This window comes from Chiloscyllium punctatum, chromosome 47, assembly GCF_047496795.1.
Source record: "Chiloscyllium punctatum isolate Juve2018m chromosome 47, sChiPun1.3, whole genome shotgun sequence".
In the NCBI taxonomy this organism is placed as follows: Eukaryota; Metazoa; Chordata; class Chondrichthyes; order Orectolobiformes; family Hemiscylliidae; genus Chiloscyllium; species Chiloscyllium punctatum.
In genome coordinates, this window is record NC_092785.1 from 22,704,944 (window position 1) to 22,723,657 (window position 18,714).

Consider the following 18,714-nt stretch of genomic DNA (forward strand, 5'->3'; position numbering starts at 1 on the left):
AAGTAAATGTGTATGAAGTTCGCTTGCAGATCAGACATTGACTGCAGGAACAGGCTCTTGGGACTGAATGGTCTGTTGCTATATCGCTATGACGATTAATCTCCTGCAAAAGCCTTACCAAAGCATCAACATCCTTCCTAAAGTGTGGTGCTCAGAAGTGGTCAGAGCTCAGTTTCAACCCATCACAAGCCATTCGCCTTTCAAGAGCTCAAATCAGGCCTCCTTTCTCCAACTGTGACTGAAACAGTGAATTACAAATGTTCAGTAACATTTCGTTGATCTTTGTAGTCTTACTGGACTTTGTATGGTTTTCTACAAGCCTATTGAACTGTCCAGTCACTTCCCAAAAATAAAAGTACACCCACAATTCTTGATGTTAATATGTCCTCTCCAGAATAGAGCCACTTTATTTATATTATCGCTCCGAGCAACCAGACTAAAGCTTTCTTACTTCCTAAATGATCTGCCATTTGCCTGGCCATTTATTTGATTAACAGTGTAAAATGCGCCCATGAATATCCCACTAACTGACAGTGACTAGCTGCAATATTTGGAATACTGCAAGCAGCCCTTTTTTTAAAAAAAAATGCAGTACTCTTCATTAAGTGAACAGATAGCCAGAGACTTGAAAATTTCACTCCAGATTTTGTTTTTAATTCAATGAACAAAGCATTGTTTAATCTTCAATGATTGAACGATTGTGCTGTGGGCATAGGCATACACAGCAGCACTGGAATAGGACGAGACCATTCAACCACTACTTTGGCCTTTCTACTGGAACAGGCAGCCATTCCGCTGGGATTTCTCGCCATTACTGCTGAAGACTTCTGCGTTTTCCAAGCAATTTCTCTTTTTGTTTCTGTTTTACAGCATCTGCAGGTCTTCTGGTTTTCATTCAGTCCATTCTCCAGCTTGTTCCACAGGAAGAGGTCATTCAGCAGGGGGAGGCAATGACCTAGAATTATCGTTGGACTGTTCATGGAGGGGTCCAGGTAATGTTCTGGGCACCAAAACAGAAAATGCCGGAAAATCTAAGCAGGTCTGGTAGCATCTGTAAGGAGAGAAAAGAGCTGACGTTTCGAGTCTAACTGACGCTTTGTTCTGGGGAATGTGAATTCAATACAAGTATGGAAGTAAAGAGTGAAAGGATGACTACCAATCCAACGCTGATTGTTGATTCATTTACGTTCCAGCCTTTAGAAAGGGCTACTGTTGTCCTTACCTGGTCAGGACGACATGTGAATCCATACCGAAAGCATTGTGGTTGAAACATTGCTGACCTCAAGGTAATTAGGGATGGATAGTAAAGTCTGCCACAAGCCAGTGACTCCCTCATCCCAGCAATGAATATAAAAAGCGTCTTTTTTTGTCCAATACAGAGTAAAGAGAGGACGCAATTCAGTTTAATTCCAGATGGTAAAGAAGAGCAGCAGAAATACTGTTATCCCCTCTCATGTGAGTTCAAGAATAGTAGAAGGGCATTACGTCAGTCCACACTACTCGACATGATAAAACGAAGGCAGGAGAGAAAGGGCATGTTTGAGGAGTGGGGGTTATATGAGGTGCAATGGCAATTGGATTGGGAATGAAGGAGTGGTCAAATATCCCAAGTGAATCTAGTTCCACCTGCTATCACCCGGCACAACTCCGTCCAAACCCTACCGATTCACTCACCCATCCAGATGCCTTTTAAATGTTGCAATTGTACTATCCAACACCACTTCCTCTGTCAAATCATTCTGTACACATACCACACTCTGCGTGAAAAAATGACCCTTAGGTCTCTTTTATATCTTACCATCTCACCCTAAACCCTCTAGTTTTGGACTCCCCCAGCACAAGGAAGAGACTTTGTCATTTTATCTTATCCATGTCGTTAAGATTTTATAAACCGAGATGACGCCACTCCTCAGACTCCAGGGAAAACAGCCCGAGCGTATTCAACCTCTCCGAATAGCTCAAATCATCCAACACTGGCAATATTCTTGTAAATCTTTTCTGTACCCTTCCAAGTTTTACAACATCCTTCTGATAAGAAGTCGACCAGAAATGGATGAAATATTTTAAAAGTGGCCGGAAAAATGTCCTTTACAGCCGCAACATGACCTCCCAACTCCTGTACTCAATACTCTGGCCAATAAAGGAAACATATTAATAGCCTTCTTCACTAGCTTATCCACCTGTGACTCGACTTTCAAGGAGCTTTGAACCAGCACTCCAAGTTATTTTTGTTCTGCAACACTCCCTAGGACCTTACAATTAATTGCATAAGTCCTGCTAAGATTGGCTTTCCCAAAATGCAGTACCTTGCATTTAGCAAAATTAAACACTATCCTCAACTTCTTAGCGTATTGGCGAATCTGATCAAGATCCCGTTGTATTCTGAGTTAACCCTCTTCGCTGACAACTGAAAACTTACTAACTATACCACTTCTGACCAAATCCAAATCATTTATATAAGTCAAGAAAACGAGTTGATCCAGCACCAATCCTTGTGGCAGTCAAATGGTCACAGGCCTCTGGACTGAAAATGAACCCTCCAACATCACCCTCTATCTTCTACCTTTGAGTCAGTTCTTAATGGAAATGGCTATTTTTCCTTGTATTCCATGAGAGCTAACTTATCTAACCAGTTTCCCATGGGTTACCTTGTCGGACGCCTTACTGAAGTCCATAGAGATCACGTCCACCATTCTGCCCTCATGAATTCTCCTTTTTACTTCTTCAAAAAACTCAACCAAGTCTGTGAGGCATTCTTTATACGTATAAATCCAAGTCGACTATTACTAATCAGTCCTGGACGAAATACATGGGGCCAGAATACAGTGGTGCAGTAGAAGCACAGCTGGTCAGGCAGCATCCCAGGAGCAGGAAAATCGACGTGTCGGTCAAAAGCCCTTCATCAGGAATAGAGGCAGGCTGCCTGCAGAGTGGAGAGATAAATGAGAAGGGTGTGGGGTTCGGACAAATTAGCATAGAGTGCAATAGGTAAATGGGCGTGGGAATGAAGGTGATAGGTCAGAGAAGATGATAGGGAAGGTAACAAAGAGTACAATGGGTGAATGGGGGTGGGGATAGAGGTGATAGGTCAGAGAGGAGGGTGGAGTGGATAGGTAGAAAGTAAGCTAGGCAGGTAGGACTGGTCATGGGGACGGTGCTGAGCTGGAAAAGACAGAAGGTAAAATGGAATTTGGAAATTACTGATCAAACAATCTCTGCTCTGCCCAGAGAGCAATGGAAGATGTTAGCAATTAAGTGGGTCAGGAGGAAGGGTTCAGATGCCACGTTTATACATGACAGCTCCAAGCCTGACTCGCTTCAATGTTGCTCACTCCTAGCTTTAATTAATTGGGATGAGGCAATTGACAAAGGAGATGTGGGCATAGTTTTAAAGGAGATAGGTAAGCGGTTACGTGGGGTTTGGAAGAACTGGTTTTCAACCAGAGAGTGAGGGGGATCAAGTACTTCAGTACTTCAGACTTTACCTGGATGAACTCTTGAAGTGTCATAACATTCAAGATGATAAGTATAATGCTGAAATCTGGAACAAGTGTTGATTTCGAACACTTTCGATAAAAAAAAATTGATGGACTGAAGGACCTCTTGTGATTATAAGAATTGTTGTTGCGAGGCTGGTTGGGGACTGAAACATTGTCATCAAATCAATCAAAGAACTGAGGTTCCTGAAAACATGAAACAGAAACAAAAGAAACTGTTGAAACTCGGCTGGTATGGCAGCATCTGTGGAAAGTGAAACCGTGTTACCAGAATCACACTTAATCAGAACATTTTCATCTGAACATGGGTAACTGGAATCAAAACCACATCTCAGCTTTCTCCCCCCACAGGACCCTATCGCTGCAAATAAAGGATGTTCATCTACTAAAAACATTTGTTCGACTGCTCTTCCTATACCCCGGTTAGTCTCGGTGCTATGTTAAGAAAAGATGAGTTGTTGCACTTGAGAAGATGTAATTGCCAACAGAGCTGGCAAAGTTTTGTTTCACAATTCAAGGCACCAAAAATTATCTAAGCCCTCTCTGTGATGATAATGTGAGGATCTGTTAACTTACTGAATCCATCATATCATGTTTGGAAAGTTAACAATTCCTTATAATGTTTTGCAAATATTCTAATTTTACTTGTAGATTGAGTCAGCAAAAAGCACAACTTTCAAATAGGGAAATACAACCTTTCTACTACATTTTTCTGCATTGTGTGACTTAAAATGTTGGAATTGGCTTGTTGACGTTTCTTGAATAAAGTACATTATGCAAAACAAACAGAAAGTTCACTGCTGCAATTACTGAATGTGGCTGCTCCAATCCGAGTATAATAAAAAACATATGCTTTACTTCCAAACTTTCTGACTCCAACTTGTGTTCTAATCATGTCACGAGTAATTATAATTTAAACTGATAAATCCGAATACCCAGCAGTTCATGGACAGAACGTGATTTCACAATATTTCTTTAAAAAACATTTCCACTTTCATGTGAATAACTAAACAAGGCAAGCATTGTGAACCTAATGATCAGATTGATGAATTCTTGTGTTCTAAACTCAGTTAAAATTGTTCCTCCCCATGAAGAATGACTTCATGGATTGTTAAAATTACAAAGCTGCAGTAATTTCTTCAAGGTGCAACTGGAAGGTAACCACAGCCTCTGGAATTCACATTAACAATCCACAGTATTCCAATCATTCCTTCGAACTGCTGGAAATGTACAGCAGAGAAACAGGCCATTCAGCCCACGAAGTGAATTCGTTTTAATGGTCCTCAGCCTTTCTACAATCCCAAATAACTGCAGGATAGTTATGCCATTGAAAGAGGTCATTCATGTCTGGATCGACTGAATAAACCATCTACCTGTTCTAATCCTGCTTTCCAGCAGATTTTCCCTTGAAGATAACTTCACTTCAGGTGCAGATTCAGGTTTGCTTTAAACCATTTGAACTTTTCCAGCTAACGAATCCCCTCCCCGTAAAACTGCGAAGTGAATTCCAGACATATGATCACCCTCTGCATGTCAGGTTTAGTCCACATGTGCCCTGGAATTCTTCCATCAAACAGTATCCCTTTTGGACCCTAAGAAATGATCCTCCATTCGGTAACAGGTCTACATTCAAGGCGTTAATTATTTCGTCATCTCAGTCACATCACTTCTCTTTCTCCTCTGTTCTGGGAAAATGAAACTAAGCTATCCACCTTTCCTCAGTGCTGTGGTAATTTACACATCGTCGGAACATTCTTGTAAAACTCTTCAGTTCTCTCCTCGGTGCAACTCTATCCCACTATCATCTGGGAATCAGAACTGTGCACAAAACTGCAACTGTTGCCGGTCCAAAGTCTCATGGACCTCCAATGTTATACGTCTGGCAGGGGGAGAGGGAGATGGTTTGACTCTGGTGACGAGGGAGTAATTTTCAGAGGGGAAATGTGATATTATATCTCAGTATGGGATTGTAGTCAGAACCTAGGGTATATAATGGGTACATTGGGGTGCAGGTTTGGCATAAGTCTGATCGAAGTATCAGGTTAGTTAATCAGTTCCTCACGAGTGAGACGATGTGTTCAATAACCTCACCTCTATTGTGATACCAGATGCACTATCACAGATCACGTCAGACCCCAGACGTAAATCCAGCTTCTAAATCGAACATGAGTTCTTCAAAAAAGGCAATACTTGAAACAAGTAAAATACTCACTAAAAATTGGCCTCAAAGCTCTTGTGATAAAAAGAATTGTTGTTGGGAGGCTGGTGGTGGACTGAAACATTGTCATCAAATCAATCAAAGAAGTGAGGTTCCTGAAAACATGAAACAGAAACAAAAGAAACTGTTGAAATAAATACAGATTCTCATACAGATCACGATAGAGCCTGTAATTATGGGGAAATGGGACTTACTGTGAAGTCTGATAACGGGCAGAAAACAGAGAGCAGGAATAAATATACCATCATCAGGTAGTCAGGGACGTTATAGTGAGTCCCACAGGGACTGCTTCTTGAGACACTGTCACTGAAATTCTCTGTCAACGACTGAGGTGATGAAATTATGTGTTATGTTAGCTTACATAATGTTCATTGGGACAGTAAAAGACAAAGAGGACATAGGATCGCTGAGAAGGGGAAGGAAAGGTTCAGTGAGTGAAAAAGAACAAAGTAGTTTGTGCAATATCTTTTGGAGAAATAGGAGGTATTTTTCCTTCATTTCAGTCTTGGAAAAATTTCAGGCCAACGATATATGTATAGATTCTTAAGTTAGTCCTACATCAAGAGCCAACAAAAAGCCTCTCTGTCCATTCGGGGCGAGCGAATTCCAATATTCTCTTGAAATGTCTATTCCGCTCAGATCTTTCTAAATTTGAGGAACAGAATACTAGATTTGTGCCATTTCTCAGCTTCCTGCAAATTCTGGTCAATCATTCTGGTTAATCAATACTGCACTCGAATAGACATGGACTCTCAATTCCCCAGTTTTTTCCCCCTGTTTATAAAGTCAGGGTCGGTGCTGTGCAAACATCAAATGGAGGCAGTGGAAGATCCTAAAATAGTTGTCTGAATTAGAATTATCAGTTCTGATTTAACAGGGTCCAGGATGGTATATTGCATCAACAGTGCCCAGGTTCCACGACGTCAAAGAACAACTTCAGCACATCATGCGTGTGGAGTGGAATTGGGGATGGCCAGGGACAGGAGCGAGACAATATGCAAAGTAAAGACCCAGACATCCTGGTCCACATTGGCACCAGCAATGTTTCAAAGTCCAGGATCTTATTATAAATCACCCTTTATTTCGAAATGCATCACCTTTAGCATTTCACTGAATTAGGGATTCAGCATCTCAATATCCCTGGCATTCACCCTTTGCCATAAGCTCGGACTCCCTGACTGGAACTAAGTTACAGCACCAGTCAATGAACTCATAAAGTATGGGGTCCAGCTGGCTGATCTCCTTACAGTGACAAGTAGAAACAACAATGAATTCCTGTAAGTAAAATTCCGCAAATCGGGGAAGGGAATTAAAAGCTGACCCCCCCCGCCCCCCCCCCCCACCCGGTTACTCTGTGTGCACATTAGGGCATATGAACGCATGGTCAGCAATATTGGTTCCAGGAGGGAGGGTTGTGGCCACCTCGATTATTGGTGAGGTGTCAGGTATGGCACAATCTGAATGCATGGGAAACGTGGGTTTCTGTAGAACTCAAAGCGGATTGATACTCTTCTGGGGAGCTTTACCACCGCTGTTATGGAATATTAGAGCAAATATGCCAGAGGGTTGGGAAACTGGGATCAAACTGAGTTATCAGGGTCCTGAAGGTGGGCATAGGAAGTAGACAATCTGTGAGTGAAAGGGGAAAGCAGCAGAAACAAATTCTGGATCTGGAAAGATGTGCTGCTTCAGAATCCTGGTCTTCCACATCAAACACTCCCCTCACATGTCTCACAGAGTTGGAAACAGTGTTCTTTCTGGAGCGTTTCATTTTAATTTTCGGGAGATCCTCAACAACATATGCATTAAGTGATACAGCTGTTGTTGACAGTTCACCATTACTATTTATTATTTGTGATGATCCGTGAGGCATTTGATCAGAAACAGATTGGAAGAACATGTCACAATCTTGAACTGCTTACAATCAGTCAAGATCTTAAAGCCACAAGCACTTTGCAATGACTAATTCCAGGGTGGCGTGGTAGCTCCGTGGTTTGTTTTTTTGCTGCCTCACACCACCCGGGACCCAGGTTGCGATTCCAGCCTCAGGTAACTGTCTGTGAGGTATTTGCACATTTTCCCTGTGTCTCTGCGGGTTGGCTCAGGCTTCTTCCCACAATCCAAAGGTGTGCAGATCAGGCGAATTGGCCATGCTAAGTTGCCCAATGTGTTCAGGGGCACGAGGTTGTTTGCATTAGCTCGTGGAATGTATTTGAGCATGGTCCTTTTTGGAGGGTTGTTATAGACTTGTTGTGTCCAAAGGGCCTGTTTGTGCACTGTAGGAATTCTAATTTGTCACATCTTGCAGCACTGAGTCAATGCAAGAGCACAGATCAAAGCAGGGAGCAATTTTTCATTCCTTCTCTGAAAATTATGAACACCATGCCATAGCATTATTTAAAATTATGATTGTATTGGGAACAGTGATTTCAGAATCCTCGGTATTTTTAAGGAGGAGAATGAAGGAATTGATTCTGCAATCCAGGTCATGTCTCTAAATAAAGAGAACAAGAAGGAATTGATGCATAAATGGGCAATGATGAATTGAGCAATCTCACTAAAAATGTCGTCAGTGCGTCGGCATGAGGTAAACAATAAGAAAATGACGAGGAGATATTGAGGACTGCAGATGTTGGAGATCAGAGCTGAAAATGTGTTGCTGGAAAAGCACAGCAGGTCAGGCAGCATCCAAGGAAAGGAGAATCGACGTTTCGGGCATCAGCCCTTTTTCAGGAATGAGGGGGGCTTTCCTCATTCCTGAAGAAGAGCTGATGCCCGAAACGTCGATTGTCCTGTTCCTTGGATGCTGCCTGACCTTCTGCGCTTTTATAGCAACACATTTTCAGCGAATAAGAAAATGAAAACCATTATTCACTGCCCTCTCGTGCAATAATAAAATAGGAAAGGAGAGTGTAAGCAGCCCTGCCTGACTGTAAATCTGGTCAGAAATCTTTGTGATTCCCATCCATTTATTGAGACTGCGCTACCGATGTTGATGTAGAGCAGTCAGGTTCATTCGCAGGTCCCCTCACCAAAGCCCAGTTTGAAGAGCACTTCCCCCATGGAGGTGTTCGATATCCCGTAAAAAGCTTTCCTTTCGTCCAGGATGCTGAGGCAGTCGTCCACCTCCCCATTGTGCACATGGACCAACTTAATCCTGAGAAGAACGAGGGTCTCATAGGTCATCCCGCTTCCTACAGAAGACCTTAGACAGGATTCTGGAATCTGTATTTAGCAGTGAAATACGATTCATCAGTCGTCCCTCTCCCCCTTCTGATTGTAGATGAGGCGGATGTTACCTTTCTTCATGGAATCACACCGGCTACCTGTTCGAAGCAGAGTGTTGTACAGTCTCAGATGGTCCCGGTCAATCAAGTACCGCAGAGGAGAATAAAACTCGGCTGATAATTCCGGGAATTTTACTCATTTCTCAGGATTCAAGGACCATGGTCACTTCATCCAGGTGCTGGTTAAGCCTCTCCTGTGGGCTGTCGGCTAAGAACTCAATGTTAGAGTAATGGAATGTCTGGAGGCTGTGCGGTCTGTGGGCTACATGCCATGAAGTCTGGCATAAAAGCATTTGGTGATCCTCAGTATGTTAAACTGGGATTACTAAACCATCTTCTTATTTCAGGCTGTGGAGCAAACAGCTCTCCCAATGCACCTTCTGGATGAAGAAACGTGAGCACGTCTCATCCTGCTCCGCACTGGGTGATGATCTTGGAGACTTTTGATCTAAGAGTGAGGCTGACAGGCTCTTCACCCTTCTGGAGATCGTCTGTGACATCGATCCCCAATCGTCTGTAACAGGAGCACGCTATTCTGGAGTTTGGAAATTTTTCTTCATCTCTCCAAACTTTTCAATACCTTTGTGGATAAAGAACGTCATTCTGTTCCTCATGACCGTTTCCCACACATCTCAAATAACCTCAAAGACAGGCTTCACAGTTCTCCAAACTCAGAAGTCCATTATTTTCAACGCTTAGCAGTTTTACATTCAGCCTCCACGTTCCCTTCATAGCCTGTAGGTGGCAGTGGTCAGAGAAGAACGTCAGTTTGAAGTGATTGGATCTTAACGAGAACACAGGCGAAAGTGAGTACTGCAGTTGCTGAAGATTAGACTCAATATTAGAGTGGTGCTGAAAAAGCACAGCAGGTCAGGCAGCATTCGAGGAACAGGAAAATCGACGTTTCGGCAGGAGCACTTCATCTGGAATTGCTTCAGAGGAGAGGAGAAGACATGGCGGTTGTCGTGAGAAAGACACTCTGCGATCTTTGCAAAGAGATGAGGAGATCTTGTTCAAGTCAGGCATCCTTGCAAGAGGATTAGCAGTACTGTAAAAATCAACTAGGTGAAAGAGAGGACTGCAGATGCTGGAAATCAGAGTCTAGATTAGAGTGGTGCTGGAAAAGCGCAGCAGGTCAGGAATCCTGATGACGGCCTCCTGTTCAAAACGTCGATTTTCCTGCTCCTCCGATGCTGCCTGACCTGCTGTACTTTTCAGGATCACTCTAATCATGACCCTGAGCGAGAACATGCCGGATAAAAACAGGATATCTATCCTTGAGCAGATAAACTTGGATGGCCAAGACCAGGAGTATCCAGGCTGCACATCATCTGCCCCGGGCGGCTGAAGATATTATGCAGCTCAAACCTTTTGCATCAGGAATCTGGACGTAGTGTCTGGTTTGTTGTCAGCGTCGTCCATCTGCATCAATGATGCAGTTGATGTCTCTGTCCAGAATGACTGGGCTGGGCATCGCCAGCAGCAGTGGGAGCTGCTGCAGGACATCCAGCTCCTCACTCTTTACCATCGGGGCGTACACATTAATTAGTCTCAGGGGAGCGTTCCTGCACGTAGCATCTGCTCCAAGGTGGAGCCCGATTACCACCACCTCCTTAACCTCGGAGAGGATAAAGTTGCCTTCACACAGCGGGATGCACGATCCAAAGGAACAGTATTGTTTTTCCCCTGAGCAGACCGAAAGCCTGTTGAACCATAAGCTCTACACTTTCCTGGAGCAGGTGCGGTGGTTAATCCTACACAACAGCTAAAAGAGGAGGTCCACCTACAAGTTGGCCAGGTCATACCGACAATTTCAAATCCCATTTTGGGAGTACATAGAACTCCCAAGACACCCAAACTGTGTTCACCCATGGACTAGTCACCAGGGGACTCGCTGCATCCCAGTGCTGTGTGGGCGAACGTTTAGACAGCCGCCACACTGAGGCTGCTGTCTCACGACGTGGTGCTCTGGTCACTGGGGAGCTCCCTGTATTCCCTTGGCAAGTGGGCAAATGTTGGAGTTTGTCTGCACTGAGGTAGCTGTCTCTCAGTGTGGTGTTCTGGTTACCAGGTAACACTTGTATCCCCGTGATGTGGGGACGAACGTTCCGAAACTCTCCACACTGAAGTAGCTGTGCTCCGGCGGTGGCGTGCTCTGGTCACCGGGAGACTGCTTGTATTCCCGTGATGTGGGAGTGAACGTTCGGACACTCTCCACACCGATGTAGCTGCTTCCTCGTTTGGGGCTCTGGTCCATGGAGGACTCTCTGTATGTCCATGGTGTGGGGGTGAATGTAGCAAAACTCTCCGCACTGAGGTTGCTGACTCCTGGGGCGGATGTGCTGTGGCAGTGTCACCTGGACAAGAATTAAGCTGGGTATGATCCGACTCTGAGTCAGACAGAGGGACAGTCATGCTCTCCTCCGGATTTGGTGCAGCCGAGCTCACTTTTTCCCAGATCTGTGGTGCAATGGGAATTCCTTGGATCACGATGCTGCTGGTTGGTCTTCACTTGGCCCTTTTGGACATCTGTGTAATCCGCTTCTTCTCCCTCGTGGTGCGGTGTCTTTTTATGTGCTGGTAGCCATTCCTCCATACATCTTCATCTTCTGAGGAGCAGCTGGTGTGTCCATCACACAGCTGCCTCCTTTTGTTTTATTGTGGAACAGGTGGAATGGTGGCTGCCAATCAGTTTCGCTCTTTCAGCTTATCAGCGGTATGCACTCCATCCGCCTCCTTCATTTCCTCGTCCTCCATTGATTCCATCTGTTCCGATCGAGGTTGCTGCCTGAACTATAGGGAGAGGCTGAATAGGCAGTGGTATTTTCAGTGGAGTTTTAAAGGCTGAGCGGTGACCAAATAGAGGTTTATAAAATCATCAGTGTGATGGATTGGGTAAATAGCCAATAATTTTCCGGAGGGTAGGGGAGTCGAAAACTAGAAGGGCAGCATTTTCAGTTGGGAATTAATGCATTTAAAAGGGACCTTATTTGTATTTTCCCACATTATATTTCATTTGCCATTTTTTTACCCATTTGCTTTATCTGCCACTATCGCTCTGTAAACTGTTTGTAATCCTCTTGCAACCTGCAATTCCACTTATTGTCTGTCGTCTGTAAATTTGCCTGCAAAAGATACATTTTCTTCCTCTAAGTCACAAATATCTTGTAAGCAGCTGTTTGCCCAGCACGTAACCCTGTGAAGCCCCACTGAATACGAGTTGCCAACCTGAAACAGAATCATTTATCCCCCTCATTGTTTCTTTTTCATTATCCATGTCCGTATCCACACTTATGTACTGCCTCTGACATCATGGGACTTTATCTTATGATTTAACCTTTTGTGAGGTACCTTGTATAATATCTTCTGGAAGCCCAAACATAATACATCTACTGGCTCCCCCCATCCACTCTAGTTTAGATTTCTTTAGAAAACCCTTATAAATTAGTCAAACATGATTTAATTTTCATGATGACAATCTGACTCTCTTCTGAATCCTTCTCTATCTCCCCGTTTTCAAATTCAAGTCCAATGTCTCTACCATGAACGACAAGAATGTTGAACTGCAGCAATTGTATCTTCCCGATTGGCACCAGAGTGCAAACACAACAGTGGCCTAAACCTGGATTAGGAGGGAAGTTACAGATAGCAATGGAAGTAAAAAAATTGAAAGAAGCAAATATAGCTCTGACAACTGGGAACATTTTCGAAGTCTGTATAGGAAGGACCAAGGGTTTGATTAAGAAGGGGTAGAATGAAGTATGACAGTCAGCTGGCAGAGGTCATATCAAAGTAAACATTTCTGGGTAAGGTTCTGTCAGTATTCAAAGAAAACAAAATTGGTGAATACCAACATAATTCCTTTTGCAGTCAGAAATGGGTAAATGTAGAATGGGGAGAAAAGAAAACGCTGAGAAGCTAAATTCATACTTTAAGTCATGGAATCATTGCCATGCACAGCACAGAAACAACTTCGTCCAACATATCGAGGCCGACCGAATATCCTAACTTAATCCAGTTCCATTTGCCCGATATTTCTCTCATCCGCTCCTATTCATATACCCATCCAGACATCACAAAGGAGAACATGAATAACATTCCCAAAATAACGGGGAGCACATGCGATAAAACGTTGACTGACTTTTTGTATTTTTTTCATTGAAGCTTGTAAGAACTGTAAACTTCTAGCTAAAAATAACGTGTGTCCTTTGAGACGGTTTGTGGCAAAAAAGAACAGACCAAACCAGATGTGTTTGTTTGTTTGCAAGGCCAGGCCTGGCGGCTAATTGTAGGCTCTGTCTTGATTTCTGGAGACAAAGCGAGAATGGAAGAGCATGATGTTGAACCTGATATCAGACGTTGGCTGTTCATGACATCCCACATATATGAGAATTGGTTCTGGCAAGTCTGCAAGGTACCATATGCTGAAACATTGAGTTGTAATTAAATCCTCGGGAAGATGTTGCCTGTTGGGGTGGAGCCAGATATTAATTAAATTACTTTTCCGTTTAATTTTCCCCGCGCTAATGTTATTGTGCATTTATTAAATAGCCACGTTCTTTGTTTAAGATATAAAATGGGTGTCTGGAAATTAATTACTTGCTAATACTGGGAGTGAATACTTATAAACTGATTCGGAAACATTCGAGTGATTACTGGTGTATTGTCCCATATTCGTGTCTTTACAAATTTGCGTATAGTGTTTAGGGTGTGTAGGCTAGGTGCATTAGTTCGAGGAATTATCGGGTAATAGGTGTAGGGGGGTGGGACTGGGTGGGCTATGCTTCATAGTGGCGGTGTGGACTTGTTGGGCCAAATGGCCTCTTTCCTCAATGAAGGCATTCTAATTCTTTAATTAAGAATAATCCATCAAAGTTCATATTAACCTCTGTCCACACACATATATAAAACATTGTTATCTCATCAATTGCATCTGTAGTTTGTCAGTTAAATCCGTGATAACGATTCTGCTATTTCAATCCACCGACCTACAACATGTACAATTTTTAAATTAAGAGTCTGTAATATGAGACTCCAATGAAATAGTCTCACACTCTTATTTTTAATTCGTTCCAAGAATGTAAGAGGATTGTGATCCATGGACGTAACCGTCTCCACCACGTTTTTTGTGACACAAATATTATAATGTTGGCAGGCCAGTACCAAACTCAACAATTCTTTTTTGATCACAGAGTATTTTCTTTGTTGTCTGTTGAATTTCTTTGAAAACTGACAAACTGGCAGTTTGATTCCATCATTACCTTCCTGTAGCAGCACAACTCCAACCACTGTGTTAGGAACATCGAAGGCAACTTTGATGTGTTTCAAAAAATTCGATGTCGCTAAAACTGGTGCAGTGGTTAACATTGCTTTTAAATTGTCAAATGCCTCCTGGCCTTGTTCTGTCCACCAAAACTTTGTGTTCTGCTTCAGCAAATCTGTTAACAGTGCCACGACACTGCTGCAGCTTGGAGCAACTTGCAGGAGAATCCATTCGTCCCAAAAATTGAAGCACGTCTTTCTTCGAGTTTGATTGTGGAAATTCCTCAATGGCCTTCACCTTTACGTTCTGTGACGTTAACCTTCCGTGGCCGATGTTATGTCTGAAGTACGTCACCTCTGATTTCGTGAATTCAGTTTTGTTTAAGTTTGCAACTAGTTTGGTTTCTCGTGGTCGTTCAAAGAGCTCTGTCAATTGTCTCATGCGACCTTTCCAGGATTCAGTAAAGATCCATGCATTTTCCAAATAGACTGCATAGACTGTTAATCCATCCACAACTCTGTTCATGAGTATTTGAAATTTGGCTCGTGTATCTTCATTCTAATAGGCATCACTTTGAATTGATATGGCCATTTGGGGATACAAACGCAGAAATGTGTTTCACTGTATCTGATAAAGGTATCTGCCAATAACCACGCAGTAAGTCCAACTTTGTGATGTAACTGGCTTGTCCAACTTTATCTCTACATTCCGACAATCCTTCTGTTGGATATGAATCCAATTTTGTTACAGCGTTGATCTTCCCATAGTCCCCGCAAAGTTGTTGAGTCGCGTCAGGTTTGGGAACTAACACGATCAGTGATCTCCACTCGCTCTGACACGGTTTGATGATATCTTTATTGGCCATCGGCTCTACTTCCTTGTGGAAATGTCTGACTTTGAAAGGATTGCGCTTATAGGGGTGTTGTTTTATCAGAACAGCATTTCCGACATCTACCTCATATAAAATAGCATTAGTCCTCTCCACGTATTCCTGCATATGCCCTCATACTGCTGTAACAGATATTTCAACGGTTTTGTTTGCTCATGAGACAGCTAGTTTACTCACATATCCCACTACTCAAGAACTTCTTCATTATTTGATATATTTTGAGGCATTTCAAATTCCACAACACCTGGATTTGATTCCTCACTCTGTTGGGCAGTACCTAACACTTGTTTCTCCAATTCCTTCTCCCTATTATGATAAGGTTTCAACATGTTCACATGACATACCCGATACAGTTTTTTTTTCTCTCCAGCATCTTTACCACGCAGTTCACCTGATTCAGTTCTTTGTCAATTTGCTAGGGACCACTAAACCTAGTTTTGAAGGGATCTCTTATCAGTGATGACAATAGCTAATATGTCCCTCCTTCGGGCAAACGTCTGAATCTCAGTGTTTTTATTTGCCACTTGCTTCATTCCATAACGTGCCCTCTTTAGGTGCTGTTTACCTAACTCACCTACTCAAATTAATCACTCCCTCAACTCTGATACATAATTCAAGTGTTAGATCTCCGACATTGGTCCTGTCAATTTCTCTTTAATTAATTTCAAAGGCCTCTCACTGCATATCTGAACATCATCTCAAAGTGAGTCGATTCCATTTGGATAATCTTTAAAGGCAAACACTTCGAATGGCATACCGCTATCCCAATAATTCGGGTAACCCCGAGACTATGCTCTCAACGTGTTCTTCGGGGTCTGATGCCACCTTTCTAACATACCAGGTATTCAGCATGATACGCACTTGATTTACAGTGCTGAAAACCTAAACTATCCATGACTTCCTTAAATAGCCTCGGAGTAAAATTAGACACTTGGTCCTACTGAACCTCTCTGGGTCGCCCATACCACATGAAGGAAGCTATTAATTCCTGAACGCTTTTTGATGGAATACTCCATAATGGAATTGCCTCAAGAAATCTTGCAGACATATCTTTACTGAAAGGAAACAGAGGGTTGTAGTTTACAGAACATGTTCATATTGGTGTGCAGTTTCTAGCGACGTACGGCAAGCGTTGGTGTTGTGTCCACTGCTGTTTGTCATTTTTATAAATGACCTGGATGAGGGCTTAGAAGGGTGTGTTAGTAAATTTGCGGACGACACTAAGGTCGGTGGAGTTGTGGATAGTAACGAAGGATGTGGTCGTTTGCAGAGAGACATGCATAGGATGCGGAGCTGGGCTGAGAGGTGGCAAATGGAGTTTAATGTGGACAAGTGTGAGGTGATACACTTTGGACGGAGTAATCAGAATGCAAAGTACTGGGCTAATGGTAAGTTTCTTGGGAGTGCAGATGAGCAGAGGGATCACGATGTGCATGTCCACAGATCTATTAAAGTTGCCACCCAGATTGACAGGGTCATTAAGAAGACATACAGTGCTTTAGCCTTTATTAATAGACGGATTGACTTCCGGGACCAGGAGGTTATACTGCAGCTGTACAAAGCTCTGTTGCGGCCACACTTGGAGTATTGTGTACAGTCCTGGTCACCGCATGAGATGAAGGATGTGGAAGCGTTGGAAAGGGTGGAGAGGAGAATTACTAGGATATTAACTGGTATGGAAGTAATGTCTGACGAGGAAAGACTAAGGGCCTTGAGGCTGTTCTCGTTAGAGAGAAGAAGGTTGAGAGTTGACTTAATAGAGACATGCAAGATAATCAGTGGGTTAGATAGGGTGGACAGGGAGAGCCTTTTTCCAAGTATGGGAACGGCCAACACGAGAGTACACAACATTCAAGTGAGGGGAGATAGGTATAAGACAGATGTCAGAGGTAGTTTCTTGACTTAGAGTGTAGTAAGGGTGTGGAATGCTTTGCCTGCAACAGTAGTAGATTCGCCAAGTTTAAGTGCATTTAAGTCATCGTTGGACAAACATATGGACGTACATGGAATCGCGTAGGTGGGATGGGCTTCAGATTAGTATCACAGGGCGGCGCCAGATCGAGGGCCGAAGGGTGTGTACTACGCTGTAATGTTCTATGCTCTATGTTATGTGTTCTATCAATTATAGTTAGCAAGAACAAATTTCAACGTTTAGTTCTCAGGAGGGGACCTGCACAATCAATCATAACCCTCTTGAAATGTGGGATTTGGCAACATTGATGCTGTTTTAATTACTGCCTGTGGCTTACCTACCAGTTGGCATGTATGACACGTATGGCGAAAGTTAACCACATCCTTGTGCCTTCCAGGCTAATGGAAATACTTTTGTACCGTAGCCTGGGACTTTCATACACCTAAGGTACCTCCTATAGGTAATTCATGTGCTACCCGTAACACTTCCTGTCTTTATTGTACTGACAACACAATCTGGTTCACTTCGGCTCTTGTCTCCTCTGCACTAACCTGCTGTCGTCTCAATTTTCAAAGGATTATATCTTTCAGAAAATAATGATCCGGAATATACTCCACTTCCTTTTCTGAGTACTCGTGAATATATAAATATAAATATTTTATTGTCTCGTCTTTCTGTTGCAAGTTTCATAACTTTTCAGGACTAAACACTTTTGTCTGACCCTATAATTGTTCGGGATTTTCATGCAGCATTACGTACAGGGCCTCTGCTCACTGAACCTCATCTTCTTCATCTTTCTCTTTCGTTGTTGCTTCATGCTGTGACTTATCATGATGGGATCTTGTTACTGCACAGTCTTGAAAACATACCAGAGTATTTTTCTTTTAACTCCTCAGTCCTCTGCTCTTCGTTGGGCTTCTTCACAACAAGGCATTCCACTTCTGCCTTGGTCCCAGCTAAATCCTTCCCAAGAAGAAACTGGGATTCCTGGAGCTAACAGTGTGTCAGTCACTCCCACTGCTACTTCCCCAGTCCTATGTTGGCACTCCAACCTGATGTTAAATGGGGGAATGTTGAATATCTGTCCATCTATCCCACACATTACAAATCTCTTGGGTAACAAGTCAGGGTAACAAATGCTTTCATATGTTAGAATTATCCCAAATTTGCAACTTTTTTTCCCTTTTCCCTCTGTATTTTGTCTGAGTAAAGTGTACTCACAGAGGAGAATTCTATTGAGACCAGGCACTGACTCCATTACCAGCCCCTGCTGAGGCTCTGCATTGTCCTGAAGCTCCTAGACCTTTTGGGGGTATCCTTTACTACTTTCATTAATAGCACTGGCTTAGCTTCTTTTAACATATATTTTCCCACAGTGTCTTTCATTAATGACCAGCACTGCGATTTTACATGTCCCACTGTCTGGCATTGAAAACATTGAAACCACTGGCACGATAACTTTGTGGGTTACGCTCCATTTCATTGAAAACACCATAGGCCTTTTACCTCCTTTCCACCCCCTTGGGCTTCTTTTCTTGACCTGTGGTAAACAATTACCAGTGTTTTCTACTCTCTGTTATTGTATCATCTCTCATTCTCCCAACGTCTGGAACTAACAGGATGAAATATTTGCCAGAAGCTAAATCGT